This window comes from Salmo salar, chromosome ssa09 (genome assembly GCF_905237065.1).
Source record: "Salmo salar chromosome ssa09, Ssal_v3.1, whole genome shotgun sequence".
NCBI classification, from domain to species: Eukaryota; Metazoa; Chordata; class Actinopteri; order Salmoniformes; family Salmonidae; genus Salmo; species Salmo salar.
The window spans coordinates 61,999,776-62,014,227 of record NC_059450.1 but is presented as its reverse complement, the minus strand read 5'-3'; the positions used below and the strand labels follow the sequence as shown (position 1 = coordinate 62,014,227).

At 41.2% G+C, this 14,452-nt stretch overlaps 1 protein-coding gene across 1 annotated transcript in view; it reads left to right on the top strand.

The window, feature by feature from the left end:
- The first annotated feature begins 12,043 nt into the window (after positions 1 to 12,043).
- Positions 12,044 to 14,452, top strand: part of LOC100136799 (paired like homeodomain 2) — a 56,426-nt gene continuing 54,017 nt past the window's right edge. Inside the window, exon 1 of the mRNA XM_045723239.1 lies at positions 12,044 to 12,315. The gene's annotated coding sequence lies outside the window, so the exon portion shown is untranslated. The remainder of the gene's footprint in view (positions 12,316 to 14,452) is intronic.

Sequence of the window (14,452 nt, the reverse complement as noted above, 5' to 3'; positions counted from 1 at the left end):
TTTCTTTGAAGGACTTTCTGTCTTTTAAAGACACATCTGTCGAGTAAATTCCACAAGATACTGTTTGGTTGGCAAAGCTCAAAAACCAAGCAATTGATCGATAGTGTCTGAAAAACTCAGGTAAACTGTCTAATGGAAACCAAATTGGTTGGCTAGTTTATTGTACAGAACGGGGGAAGAAGAGACAGAGAATGAAGGGAAATTGACTAAGGTCACAAGGGCAAGGGTCAGAGTATTTTCCAATCATAGAGAATGGAGTCTGATTTTAAATGAGATTCTATCAGCCATGAACTAGAGACAAACAGACAGGGCCAACAATGGCCAGCTAGAGAGATATTCAACCATGTCTCATTCTAAAAAGCCCACAAGTTACCTTGTTATTTTCAGTTAAGGTGAAGTAAAATCTCCATATTTTTCTGCCTCTCCATTTAAACCATGAAAGATACAGGGGTGTACAGTCTCACCTTTATATAACTGGACACTCTTGGTAACAAAACTGACCAACTGGCTTAATGCGACAACTCACTCAGGCTCCATATATAATAATGCAGAAATATCCTGTACTCTCTGGTGGCTAAATCCTTTAATAGAAATGGAGGTTGGCTGAGATCTGTTGATGGATCTCAATTAATCTCTTTTGCAAATCTGCTGTCAGGCAACAGAGATGCTAGCTTTGTGTACCGTGCTACCCACGCTAGCTGAAAGATCGATGACATGCAAGGTGCAGATGTAGGATCTTCATTTTGAGCCAGTTTGCTACAGCAAGGAAATTGTTTAAATTATTATGTGGATAATAATTCATGGACCTTTTTGGAGGGGTTAATATATTTTTAATAAGGGAAAATCAAGTCCCTTATTAAAAAAAGTGGAAATTCCAATCTTAGAAGCCTTCTTAAACCACAAATACACTACAAATGTCCTGCATTGCAAGAAAACTCCTGCAACGGGGTTGCGTCTGTACTATCTTGGCTCTACTATGGACCAAAGGCGTGGAAAATGTAACAAGGCAAGTATATCTCTATGTAAAACGAAGAAATGCGAGTGTGGAAAGGTACAGCTGAAATAAGTATTACAAACCAAGCCCATAGTGAAATAGGGAAACTCTTGCTTGTAGTGATTACAACTGTTCTTTATTCAATGTACAACAGTGTTGACTGGAATGCAGGCCTCATTTGAATGTCAAATTATTTCTCAACCCCCAAAAAGGTATTGAACAGCTATTGCCATGGATAAGGGCCATAGTTCCAACTATGCCTGTGCAGCATGCAGGGTGAGCTAAATCAAGTGTGACAAAAATATATATAAATAAACTCCAGGCTAAACTGTATTAGTCTAGTTGTGTGTGTTTTATGAAGCATTATCCAACACAATAATGTTTTTTACAGCCTTCAGTCATCCTTTCCTCCACCACAACATTGCAGTCATTGGCTATTATTGTCATTTTACCACAGGAAGCTACTCAGTGTCACGAACAAGTCTTTTGTCATCATTTCATCAGCAACCAGAGGCTATGTTGCTGCTTACCCATTTAACATTTGATGTCAATATAAAATTCCACCATGGCCCTCTTCCGAAGTGCAAACACTGAGAAATACTGTATGTAAACACTGCCGTGCTGCACTAGCGGTTCTGGGGGGGGGCAGTGCCCCTGTGATAACAATTTTGGACCCTCTTGTGGCCCCCCTAAATGTGGAGTATGAAATCATTTTTACATAACTAATTTTTGCTATCGTTCTTTTTTTTTTACATCCGTTATTAATGTAACTGGCCCCTCTAACAGTACAACTGGCCCCAGCTTGGTCCCACCAGTTGCAATGGTCTAGAACCGCCACTGCCGTGCTGGTGCCAGAACCCGGGAAGAAAAAACTGGAACTATCTTTGGCCGACCGTACAGTATCAATAACTGGGGCGTCCAGTGGCAAACCCACGCAGTTCATTATGTGCATCGCCACTGGCAGATATGAAGGTTGGCTGTCCTTTTCCTCTCTCTGCCGAGCATCACCTGTAACTGCTAAATGTCAATGCGTAATATCAACTAATCCCGACTGAGTTCCCAGTCTCTTATGGAGTCAGCGATGCAGGAGTCACATGAGGAGCACTGACTTCACACATGCCCACCTAGGAGGAGCACACATCACAGATTACAAATCTGGTGGATAAGACACTCAATGGGCATTTTAGGTCTCAAGGTCTTTGGGTATCTTTGAGAAATAAGTATTGATACATTACAGTCAAAGCAAGCTATCCATACCTGTTAAGAATAGGGTGATGTCTGAGAGTCTGTAATGCCTCAATTGTGGTCAATGTGAAAATGTATTTACTTAACAACAACAAAAATCATTCACTCCCATATTACAGTGTACTTCTTCTGTAGTCACAATTTGGAAAATACTTCCATATGTTAAACATATAAAAAAGCACACAGACTATAAGGGAATTCTCCATCATATGTTACCTTGAAGGTTCCTTCCTATCAGTTTCTATTTAGGCCGTGGCTGCGGATCCAACTTTTTCGGGATCTTTAGTCCACTGGACTTAAGATCCCAAAGCTTTTGTTCATGTGCTGCAAGATCACGTAATTATAGTATTTTACATCAGAACCGGATAAACACCACAGCATTCAATTGTGAATGATCATTCCTCAAGTTTTACAGATGAAATGTCCATGCAGCATCTGCACACACACCATTTGATCTCAACCAGTTTCATGAGGACTTGGATTAAGATCTTATTGAATCATACAGTGTTGTTTCGAAGTAGCCTACAGTGTTGTTTGAATGATGTACACTGAGCAAATTTTAGAGCAGATGGTGCTATCAAACTGTAGCATACCTGTGTATTTTGCCTAGCGGCACGTTTTGGCCATATGAGAGAAAAAAATGGGTGTTTTTTTGTCTTAGAGTAATGTTATTCTATGCTATTGTATTTGGTTCTGTTATGTAGAACGCAATCAATATGTGGTCTTACAGACATTGATTCAGCTTTTATCTAACTTTATTAAACAAGCACCATCCACCTGAGTAGCATGTTCTCCACACGTCATGTAGAGAATATACACATGTGCAGAATGCCATCCTAACATGCGCACACTCAGTTTCAGTGGACTACAGATCCCGAAAAAGTTGGATCCGTAGCCAGTCAGTTCTACTTACCCTGCAGAGTGTTAAAGAAATGTGTCACAGGTTAATCAATGCAGCACCCAGGGATAATGGGTGTTGACTAACAACTCCCAAAGAGGCTGATTTTTAAACTAGTGTTATGCTTGTAATTACAAGCCTCTGCAATTACATCCTTTGGGGAACTATTGTGTGTTTCAAAGTAAACCACTGCCTGGCAAAATACCCCCTCTGTTTCAATGGGCAAGGAATTTACCCCGAAACAATAGCTTTTCCTGACTTAATCCTTGTTTATACTAGACAATTCCCATACTCTGACCAGTTGTTTAAGAAATGAGTTTCTCCTGTCTGTGCAAGTTAACATTTCCCTACAGCAAAATAATTTTTTCTAGATTATTTGAGTGCAAATTGTGACATTGTCTGTTTTTGAGTCTTAAAACGAATGAATGTTCCGTAATGTTTATGGGTTTGTTGAAAGACCAAAAATGAATAGCTATAATCTAACTTTTTTAATATCAGTGAGTGATATTCCAGTGATATTTTGTCCCAGAGGAGGCAATAAGGCACTGAGAGGGAAAGCTATAAAGAGCCTTATGACTGCTGGGAGTTATCTGACTACCTGTCTACCGCCCCCACACTGTGAATGGGAGAATAATCTAGTGGGAGCACAGCACTCTTGGACCTCCTTATCAAAAACTCTCAGACCCCCTGCCCTGCCTCCAGCTTGCAAACACCTCCTGCTTCACTAAATACCATAGACAAAACCTCAACAGACAATTCAGGACCATTTCAGTGGGAAAATAGAAAAAGAGTTTGATGAAGCAGTTAGTGTTAAATGTGAAAATAATACACATAGCTTGCTGAGAGATGCAGTCTTGTTTCAACATTTCTAATGAACAGGTCATGATAAGTGTCCTTTGTATGACAAAGAATTGGTGCTGCATTTCAGAGGTTGTTCATATTGACCGATATAACGAACATCAGTTGTTGCACTTGTATAAGTGAATTACTGTCATCATTCATGTAGAGCTACTTTACTTCTATAAGCTTTTTCCTCAATAGTAGGGAGGCCCAGGAAGTGATAGGGCAAGGTTCTCAAGTAGCTTCAGTTGCAGACATGCAATGGTTTTCCTCAGCACGCTATAAAAAGGTCAAGGTGAAACTCCCAGTGAAGCTGTTCGTTTTCAAAGGGGGATAGATTTACATGCTTTCGTGACTGACTTACAAGGTCAAGAAGAAGAAGTAAAGAAGAGAAAAAGAAGCCGATTTCACTCTTACAGTTCCTTGTCTCTGTAAGGTAATTGTTTGCTTTACTCTATTTCATTGCAGTGTGCTACAAAAATCCAGTTTATGCCTTAGACTGACATTAAATTAAGTGCTATGTTATGTGTTAATAGGAAGTATTAAGAAAGTCATAAATTCAAGCACAAAATAAGTGTTTGAAATGGAAGTGCACCACATGTATGCAAGCGAACTCTAGAAGTCCCCCCACCTACTCTACTGACCACTCATTTCCTATATCACAGACAATTTGAATTTCAAAAAGACAACACACTCTCATGAATGACTTATCCTCAGTGTAAGGCAAAATATACAATATTTACTAAATCATAAATCAAAGAATTTCAGGGGCAGATTCACAAAAGGTAACAATAAATAATATTAATTTAATTAACTTATATAGTGCTTTTCATTATAGAAAATAATCTCAAAGTGCAAAGGTAAATTTGGTTGCCCAGGCTGTCATTTATATTGATGACAGCATACAATATCTGCGAGATAAGGCAAATATTTAACCTCGACTTGAACTTTCACTGAATATACGACCCCCAATGGCATTATCTTCAAGAGGACTAAAATTGAAAGAAAAAAGTCCCATGTGTGTCTGATGATACAGAAAAAGTCAACATTGATTCAATTTATCACTTCAGAATCTTAGTTTGTGTTTGATCTTATCCCAAATTGAATTGCGAGACAATTACATTTGAAACACAGAAAACACCGTATATAGGCATTGCTGATCTGCACATCACAAGTATGACATTCTATGAAATTCAACAAAACTATTGTGACAATCACATTCCTCTCTCTTCAGTTTTCTCTGAGGACTGATGTTTACCTTGACTTTGTTGCGTAGACGAGAGCCAGACAAAACACAATGTCTAGTCCACTGCACAAACATAAACACAAACCCAGACATGACAGCTGTCAATCAAACTGTTCCCCCAGCTGGCTCTGCCTGTCAGCCGTCACTCTCACCACACTTTCCCAAAATTCCGCTGGGATCGGGCATTTCTCCCCTTCTGTTCGCATAAACAGATCCGATTCCCCCACAAACAGGCCACTGCCGCCGCTTTTGATAACAATGTCATAATTCAAAACAAATGATTCGGCTCTCTGATGAAAGCACTTTTATGGGTCATGAAGACTACCCTCCCACTGACATCTGTTGGATTTTATCTACTTGAACTTTATCCTTTGCTGGATGATTTACCGGGCCAGATCGGTCCAGCCTGTTATAGTCACACTAATATTAAGGGGCAGGAGTGCTAAAAGCAGGGGAACAGGGGCAGGATGACATGAAAGGACTGACAAACTTTTCTTAATTCAACATTTTCACTAAGGCTATGGGAATAGTCCTGATATCTTAGGAAAGCAAGTAAGACTGTTGGCATTGTCATAAAAACAAATGTAAATAGAGGTAACATTTCATAGTCCTGATTTATAAGGCTTAGTTATATTTTCATATTATCTTTTATATGTTTGAATGTAAAGCAATTTTTCTCAAATTAGATTTGACCCATAGTTGCGTCAAGAGTGTAGTAATACATGTATTTATACATGCATTATTATGTGCCTCATTGTTATTTACCTACCTTATTTACATAAGTATTCAGACCCTTTGCTATGAGACTCAAAATTGAGTTCAGGCGTATCCTGTTTCCATTGTTCATCCTTGAGATGTTTCTCAATTTGATTGGAGTCCACCTGTGGTAAATTTTATTGACTGAACATGATTAGGAAAGGCACACACCTGTCTATATGAGGTCCCACAGTTGACAGTGCATGTCAGAGCAAAAACCAAGCCATGAGGTCGAAGGAATTGTCCGTAGAGCCCCGAGGCAGGATTGTGTCGAGGCACAGATCTGGGGAAGGGTACCAAAGCATCATTCTTAAATGGAAGAAGTTTGGAACCACAACCAACTCTTCCTAGAGCTGGCTGCTGGGCCAATCTGAGCAATCAGGGAAGAAGGGCCTTGGTCAGGGAGGTGACCAAGATCCCGATGGTCACTCTGACAGAGCTCCAGAGTTCCTCTGTGGAGATCGAAGAAACTTCCAGAAGGACAACCATCTCTGCAGCACTCCACCAATCAGGCATTTATGGTAGAGTGACAAGGAAGCCACTCCTCAGTAAAAGGCACATGACATCCCACTTGGAGTTTGCCAAAAGGCACCTAAAGGACTCTCAGACCATGAGAAACAAGATTGAACTCTTTGGCCTTAATGACAAGCGTCACGTCTGGAGTTTTTATTTATTTAACCTTTATTTAACTACGCAAGTCAGTTAAGAACAAATTCTTATTAACAATGACAGCCTCCCCCTGCCTCCCCTAATCCGGACGACTCTGGGCCAATTGTGCGTCACCCTATGGAACTCCAGATCACGGCCGGTTGTGATACAGCCTGGAATCGATCCAGGGTTTGCAGTGACATCTCTAGCACTGAGATATAGTGCCTTAGACCGCTGCGGCACTCGGGAGCAAAACATGGCACCATCCCTACGGTGAAGCATGGTGGTGGCAGCATCATGCTGTAAGGATGTTTTTCAGCAGCAGGGACTGGGAAACTAGTCAGAATGGAGGAAAAGATGAACAGAGCAAAGTACAGAGAGGTCCTTGATGAAAACCTGCTCCAGAGCACTCAGGACCTCAGACTGGGGCGTAAGTTCACCTTCCAACAGGACAACAACCCTAAGCACACAGCCAAGACAATACAGGAGTGGCTTCGGGACAAGTCTCTGAATGTCCTTGAGTGGCCCAGCCAGAGCCCGGACTGGATCCCGATCGAACTTCACTGGAGAAACCTGAAAAAAGCTGTGTAGCGACACTCCCCATTCAACCTGACAGAGCTTGAGAAGATCTGCAGAGAAGAATGGGAGAAGCTCTCCAAATACAGGTGTGCCAAGCTTGTAGCGTCATACCAAAGAAGACTCGAGGCTGTAATCGCTGGCAAAGGCGCTTCAACAAAGTACTGAGTAAAGGGTCAGAATACTTATGTAAATGTCATATTTATGTGTGTTATTTTAATAAATTTGCAACATTTTCAAAAAACTGTTTTTGCTTTGTCATTATGGGTTATTGTGTGTAGATTAATGAGAAGGAAATAAACGATTAATCAATTTTAAAATAAGGCTGTAATGTAACAAAATGTGGAAAAAGTCAAGGGATCTGAATACTTCCCGAATGCACTCTTCAATCACAGAACATCACAACAGTAATTTGCTGACCTCATTCATACCAGTGTAATGATTCAATAGCTATGGCAGTGGCAAATTACATCATAAATACACTTGATAAAAACAACATTGTCCTGCGTCTAGCTTCCTTGAGATCACTAGGTGTACCCCAGGGCTTCCTTTTAGCTCCAGTTTTGTTAATGACCTGGAAAAATGCAATGCAACCAGCCAAATTTTATCTGTATGCAGATAATACTGTGATCTACGCAAATGTTCCTTCTCTGGTTCGGGCTGTTCAAGAGCTTCTGACTGCCTTTCAGTGACTGCAGATGGTCTCAAACTAGTCTTGAATGCTCAAAAAAGGTAAACACATGACATTCACCAGAGCTCACGCTCTGCCAGAGGTTAGCATTTTGCCGTCTGGGGGCACACCCGTGAAAAGGTGACATCCTGCAATACCTCAGTCTTTGGTTGGATGATAAGCTGTCCAACAAAATTCCTGTAGATAATTTTGTAAGGAAGCTTAACTGAAATTGGGCTTGCTTCCCACTTGCTTGTTTAAGCCACTTTTCTTTCTGTAATTGATTATGATGACTTATTGTATATGTATGCAGCCTGTTCTGTGTTAGAGACTGGACTCATTTCAAGTCGCTAACCCACCATTCCACCTTACATGCGCAGACAGCTACAGGGCCTGCTCTGACTATATGTGTGGGTGTGGGTGTCAGATGAGTTCTGATTTTTTTGTGGGACCCACCGCCATCAAAGTTGCCCATTCCTGACCTAGATGTACTACTGCCCTTTAGTGAGTTTAAAACTATGGCCCAAATCGCTGATGAGGAGGAGTATCATGTTTCCTGTAGGCCTGTTGTAGTGTTGTAGTGCAGTTTGTATTGTATGCTTACATTTTGTAATGCTGTGTTGACTGCTGTTGCTTTATTGGCCAGGTGTCCCTTGCGAAAGAGATCCTGTGTCTCAATGGATTTTCTTCCTGGTTAAATAAAAATAAAAAATGTACTTTTTGCTTGAACAGAGATAAGGTGTGTTTTTACTCAGACAGAAACAGAAAGTTAAAATTGCCTTTCCCTTCTCCTTTCTCCCTGGCTCTGTATATTTCTCCAAATTATTGGGTAGCTGGGGACTGCTTCTGTTTCTGCTGCTACCCTAACCTTGGTTCGAGCTGTGTGCTAAAGCCATGGTCAGGCCCCTGAGATTCCCAGTTTCTTAGATGCCTATAACTCATCCCTAGCCCTGCCTGTGAAGGGAGCTTTTCCCACTCAATCCCAGGCCTGAAATATCCTTTCAAAGGCAGCAGACTGGAGACAGATATGTAGGTGTTTTAGATAAGGTAGGAAATGCATTAAGGGATTTTTCCATTTTAAAGTTGGGTTTGGGTTTTTTCCCTTTCTTTCCCAGAGGCTTGAAAAGAGAGAAGGACACTGAAAAGGGATGAGAAGAGGTAGAGGTACAACATTAAGGACGATGGCTTAGGTTTGTGGTCAATTCACAGCTCATAAAGGGAGGGAAAGAGTATTTAGTGAGTCAGAGTCTGTGGAAGGGCAAAAGGCAGTAGAGAACAGGGTAGTGTTCAGGAAGGATACTACTGAGATATTGGTCCAAAGAGATAGGAACCAAATCATCCAAGAACATTGATCTCTTCATATCCATAATTACAAGGAACTCGATTGAGCCTGAATGTGTGAGAAAACATTGCCTCCAGAAATGATGGATTTCAGCATATGGAGTCCTTGAAGCCAAAGTGAAAGCGTTCAATTAAAACTTCCAACCCCCAACCTCAGAACGATTCGTTTATTAAAGCTGAGAACTGGCCAACAGAGACTCTTTAAAAAAGACAACAGCGTGTTATCCGATCGTGTGAAAGTGAAAGTCATTTTAAACAGTGTGTCTGTTAAGGCCTCGGTATGCCGGTATGTGCGTGGCATTCCCAGACCTTTTTCTACTCCATGCTCTCTGTTTTATAAGAGCTTACTCTCTGCCATGGCGTTTACTTTAAAACGTTATAATTACACGGCCCCCGTTTTTCCAAGGCTGATTGTTTACTTTTGCCAGCTTAACATGCACAGGGCCCGCTCGACACACAGTCACACAGCCTCCCTTCTCCACGTTGTATTAGCGGTGGTGTTTGTGTGCTCGGGTTACAGCGAGATTAGCCCGCTGGCATTCCCTTTGGTGCCGCGCTGTAGCGCTCTTTCACCCAAAGGGCTCGGCCACTCTTTTCCCTAGCAGGAAATCCCGCCTCCCCTTTGAAACTATCCTGTATTTTCTTTAGTAAACCTTCCTGCTAGAAACAGGAGCAGTGAACTTATACAAAATATTATTTTATTGAATTCACAAACAGAAATTACTTTTGAATCATAAATTCCATGTTTCTTAACACTGTACTGACATTCACATTATCTGCCTTGTTATATTGTATATAGATAACCCCTGAGTTATTTTCTCCATATTGTGAGTGAAAGAAAAATAATTTTCTTATGGCATCCCCTCAAAAGGATCTTTGGATATGTTTGGCTGGGGAATGTTTGGATTCATCTGATTTGAAGGATGAAAGGCTATTAAATCCTTGCGTCAATCTAAGTAACATAATAAAAAATCCCCATCAAAATCCGTCAGTTTCAGATAGCATGGACCGTGTCTCAATCCACTGCATCCGCCTATGTCGGCCTTCCGCATCTGCAGTGGAAGGTGGCCGAGCTACAGCAGTGTTTGTCAGAGCATGAGACATCCCAGAAATCGGTCTTCTCACGAACACATCTGCAGGGTCCAAACAGTTTGAGCACTATACGGAAAGATTAGATTCTCACAAATACGATGGTGTTCTCCGTTTTTATCTACGACCCCCACAAGCCCCACGACACCTGTCTGAAGTCGGTACCGCCGATGTGCCAACTTCTGTCTGTAGCGTCCAAACCGTTTTGTCTATAAACTAATATGACCCCCTATGCAAAGGGGATATTCTCATGAACAAGATGGTGATCTCCGTTTTGGTCTACAACCCCCAAAAGTTCACAGGAAAGGGGTTAAATACATGTCCAAAAAACAATATATTTCCTGAGCTTTCTCGTATATATTCGCCCACCCCTCCAAAGGCTTAGAATTTTAGAGATGGATTATGTCAAATGCAATTAAACATATTTGCAATTGCACCAACATCACACTTGAGCATCCAGCACCATTAACATGTGCAAGCTACAAGGTCATTAGAAATTGTTACTAGCTGTTTCAATTATAACTAAATCTAAACTAATAATGAGTCACCAAAAAAGTATAATTACAAGGGAAGGTAAGTGTGTTGGTACAGGCAAAACAGAGACTTATTGTAAAGTGTTACCATTAGGTCATACACTTTACATTCCATGGGCACTGTCACAGGGTCACTGTATTGTATTGCCTACTTACGAGCTAGTACTGTTTAACAATGTCCATTAAATTGGTTATTATGATGTAACTGGTAACTGGCAATAATTAATCGGTAATTATAGCCTTTCTACTGGTAGTTGCTCGAGTAGCCTCTTCTGGCCTATATTTAATGTTGAGTCTGACCATACGTTGTTGTTGATAAAGCCCAATGTAATTTCAATTTTTTAAAAAAGTATTTACTAAGGAATGTTATTTGTATGAAGTCAGTTATGTTATAGCCTATCCACTATAGGAGACGTGTTTATATTTTTAAGCTAAGCTGTCTATATTATAATATCTCGCTATATAGCAACCCAATATGTAGGGTTGCAGGTAGCCTAGTGGTTAAGAGTGTTTGTTTGGCCAGTAACCGAAAGGTTGCTGTTTTGAATCCCTGAACTGACTTGGTGAAAAATCTGTCAAAGTATCTTCGAGCAGTTCACTTAACCTTAATTGCTCCGATAAGTCGCCCTGGATGGGAGTATCTACTAAATTACATTTATTTTATACATTTTAGCGAGAAGGTGTGTGTGCTATTACAAAGGTCAACCATTTAAGGTAAAAATAAGTACAAATCTACATAAACAATGTTAGGAGAAATATGCGACTTGAATTGAACATACAGTTACACACTTGCAACCAAATGTGCATACATTTTTTCACACTTGTGGATCAAGTTCTGTTTCCTGCATGGGTGTTGATTTATATTGTCTGCTGAGTACAATTTGACACAAAATCAGGACAAGCTGTAAATTGCACAATGACTCTCAACATTGCAACATCGCATACAATAACTAAAGATTGAGAAAATATGTATCAAAAAAATTGTAAGCAAAAGCAGACTTGTGAATTCACTGAAATAAAAGATGATCATGTCACCCGTTCCCTCCTAGAGGCTTAATAATTTTGAGAAAATTACAGGCAAGGGCTGTCTTCAAGAGAGGGTTCTCTACCAGTCACTGACTAGCACCCACAGAAGAGCAGAACACGTGCATTCTGAAAGGGAACACAGGAAAAAAGAGCAAAAGAGCAAAAGAGGGGAAAAGTTGTTCAAAACAGTCTGGCAATGAGTTAGGCAGGAGGAAGGAGATTCTTCAAATCAAATCAGATGCTGATTGGATAGCTATCAGAAGCGTAACTTGTGATAGGACACATGCCTTGTCAGAGATTCCCTCTGGTGAGTATGAAGACCGTTAGGATGAGTAGGAAGATATAGACAGCAGCGGCAATTAAAATAAAGTTCAAGTTGTAAACCCGTCCATGTGCAGATCTTCTCTCAACTCCAGCTCTTCTAACCAGAACAACTCATTCAACTTCTCCAAGGTAAAAAAGGATTTCCTATTTCTCTGCATGCAGCAGTTCACTTTGCCATTATCTGTACCCTGGTGTATTTATTTTTACCGTAGACCAGTGGAGAGTTTTGTACAGCCTAGGCAGAGATTAAGGCAAATTCTGATAAGGACTCAGAGTTGACTCTCAGCATTAAGGGGGATTAATGTTTAGCTCTGTGTGGCAGGGGCCTTCTCAGCAACGGTGTTGACGCAGTGTTGCAGACCCTGCATTAATCCAGAATTAGTATAAAAGATCAGATGTGGCCACCTAGGCGAACCTTCTCAGAGCTTAAGCCAGTAATCAAAACTCACTTTGGGACAATGAGGCACTGGGAAGGTCAATGAGAGCCCTGTTTTGAAGGAGAGAGAGGGGGTATTGAGGAGGAAGAATTGCGCTGGGCTGGAGTAGCGGTGGTGGTGGGGGGGATGAGGGTATGACAAAGGCCTCTTGAAATAATGGAGGGGTAGGTGCCATCCATAGTGGTTTGAATCCTCCTCTGGAAGTGTTGATGAAGGTTCTGGTTACCACAGTGCTGAACGGTGGTTGGAGGTGTCCATTAAACACCGTTGTTTAATGTCATCAAGAGAGTCCTGAAGAGGGCATAACAACACCTTTTCCCCCTCAGGAGACTGAAAAGATTTGGCATGGGTCCCCAGATCCTCAAAAAGTTATACAGCTACACCATCGAGTGCATCCTGAACGGTTGCATCACTGCCTGGTATGGCAACTGCTCGGAATCTGACCGTAAGGCGCTACAGAGGGCATTCTGCCCAGTACATCACTGGGGCCAAGCTTCCTGCCATCCAGGACCTATATTCTAGGTGGTGTCAGAGGAAAGCCCAAAAAATTGTCAAAGACTCCAGTCAACCAAGTCATAGACTGTTCTTTCTGCTACCGCATGGCTAGCGGTACCGGAGCGCCAAGTCTAGGACCAAAATGTACCTTAACAGCTTCTACCCTCAAGCCATAAGACTGCAGAACAATTAATCAAATGGCCACCGGGACCATTTACATTGACACTGGAGATTTATGTACACTGCAGGACCGTCTTTAAATGCTAGCTTTTACAGAAAAATAAAAATGTAAACAGTTGGAACAAGCTGGTATAAAATCAGCAATACACGTTGCCCTGTCAAACTGCTTCAGGCTAGTCAGGCAGAAGTTCTGACACCGCTCTATTTAATTGGGACATGAAATGGAGGAAATGTAGACACTTACAGTTGAAGTCAGAAGTTTACATACACCTAGGTTGGAGTCATTAAAACTCATTTTTCAACCACTACACAAATTTCATGTTAACAAACTATAGTTTTGGCAAATCGGTTAGGACATCTACTTTGTGCATGACACAAGTAATTTTTCCAACAATTGTTTACAGACAGATTATTTATGTCATGGCTTTAGAAGCTTCTGATAGGCTAATTGACATCATTTGAGTCAATTGGAAGTGCAACTGTGGATGTTTTTCAAGGCCTACCTTCAAACTCAGTGCCTCTTTGCTTGACGTCATGGGAAAATGAAAAGAAATCAGCCATGACCTCAGAAAAGAAATTGTAGACCTCCACAAGTCTGGTTTATCCTTGGGAGCAATTTCCAAACGCCTGAAGGTACCACATTCATCTGTACAAACAATAGTACACAAGTATAAACACCATAGGACCACGCAGCCATTATATCGCTCAGGAAGGAGACGCATTCTGTCTCCTAGAGATGAACGTACTTTGGTGCGAATAGTCAATCAATCCCAGAACAACAGCAAAGGACCTAGTGAAATGCTGGAGGAAACAGGTACAAAAGTATATCCACAATAAAACGAGTCCTATGTAGACATAACCTGAAAGGCCGCTCAGCAAGAAGAAGCCTCTGCCCTAAAACCACCATGAAAAAAGCCAGACTATGGTTTGCAACTGCATATGGGGACAAAGATCGTACTTTTTGGAGAAATGTCCTCTGGTCTGATGAAACAAAAATAGAACTGTTTGGCCATAATGACCATTGTTATGTTTGGAGGAAAAAGGGGGAGGCTTGCAAGCCGAAGAACACCATCCCAACCGGGAAGCACAGGGGTGGCAGCATCATGTTGTGGGGGTGCTTTGATGCAAGAGGGACTGGTGCACTTCACAAAATA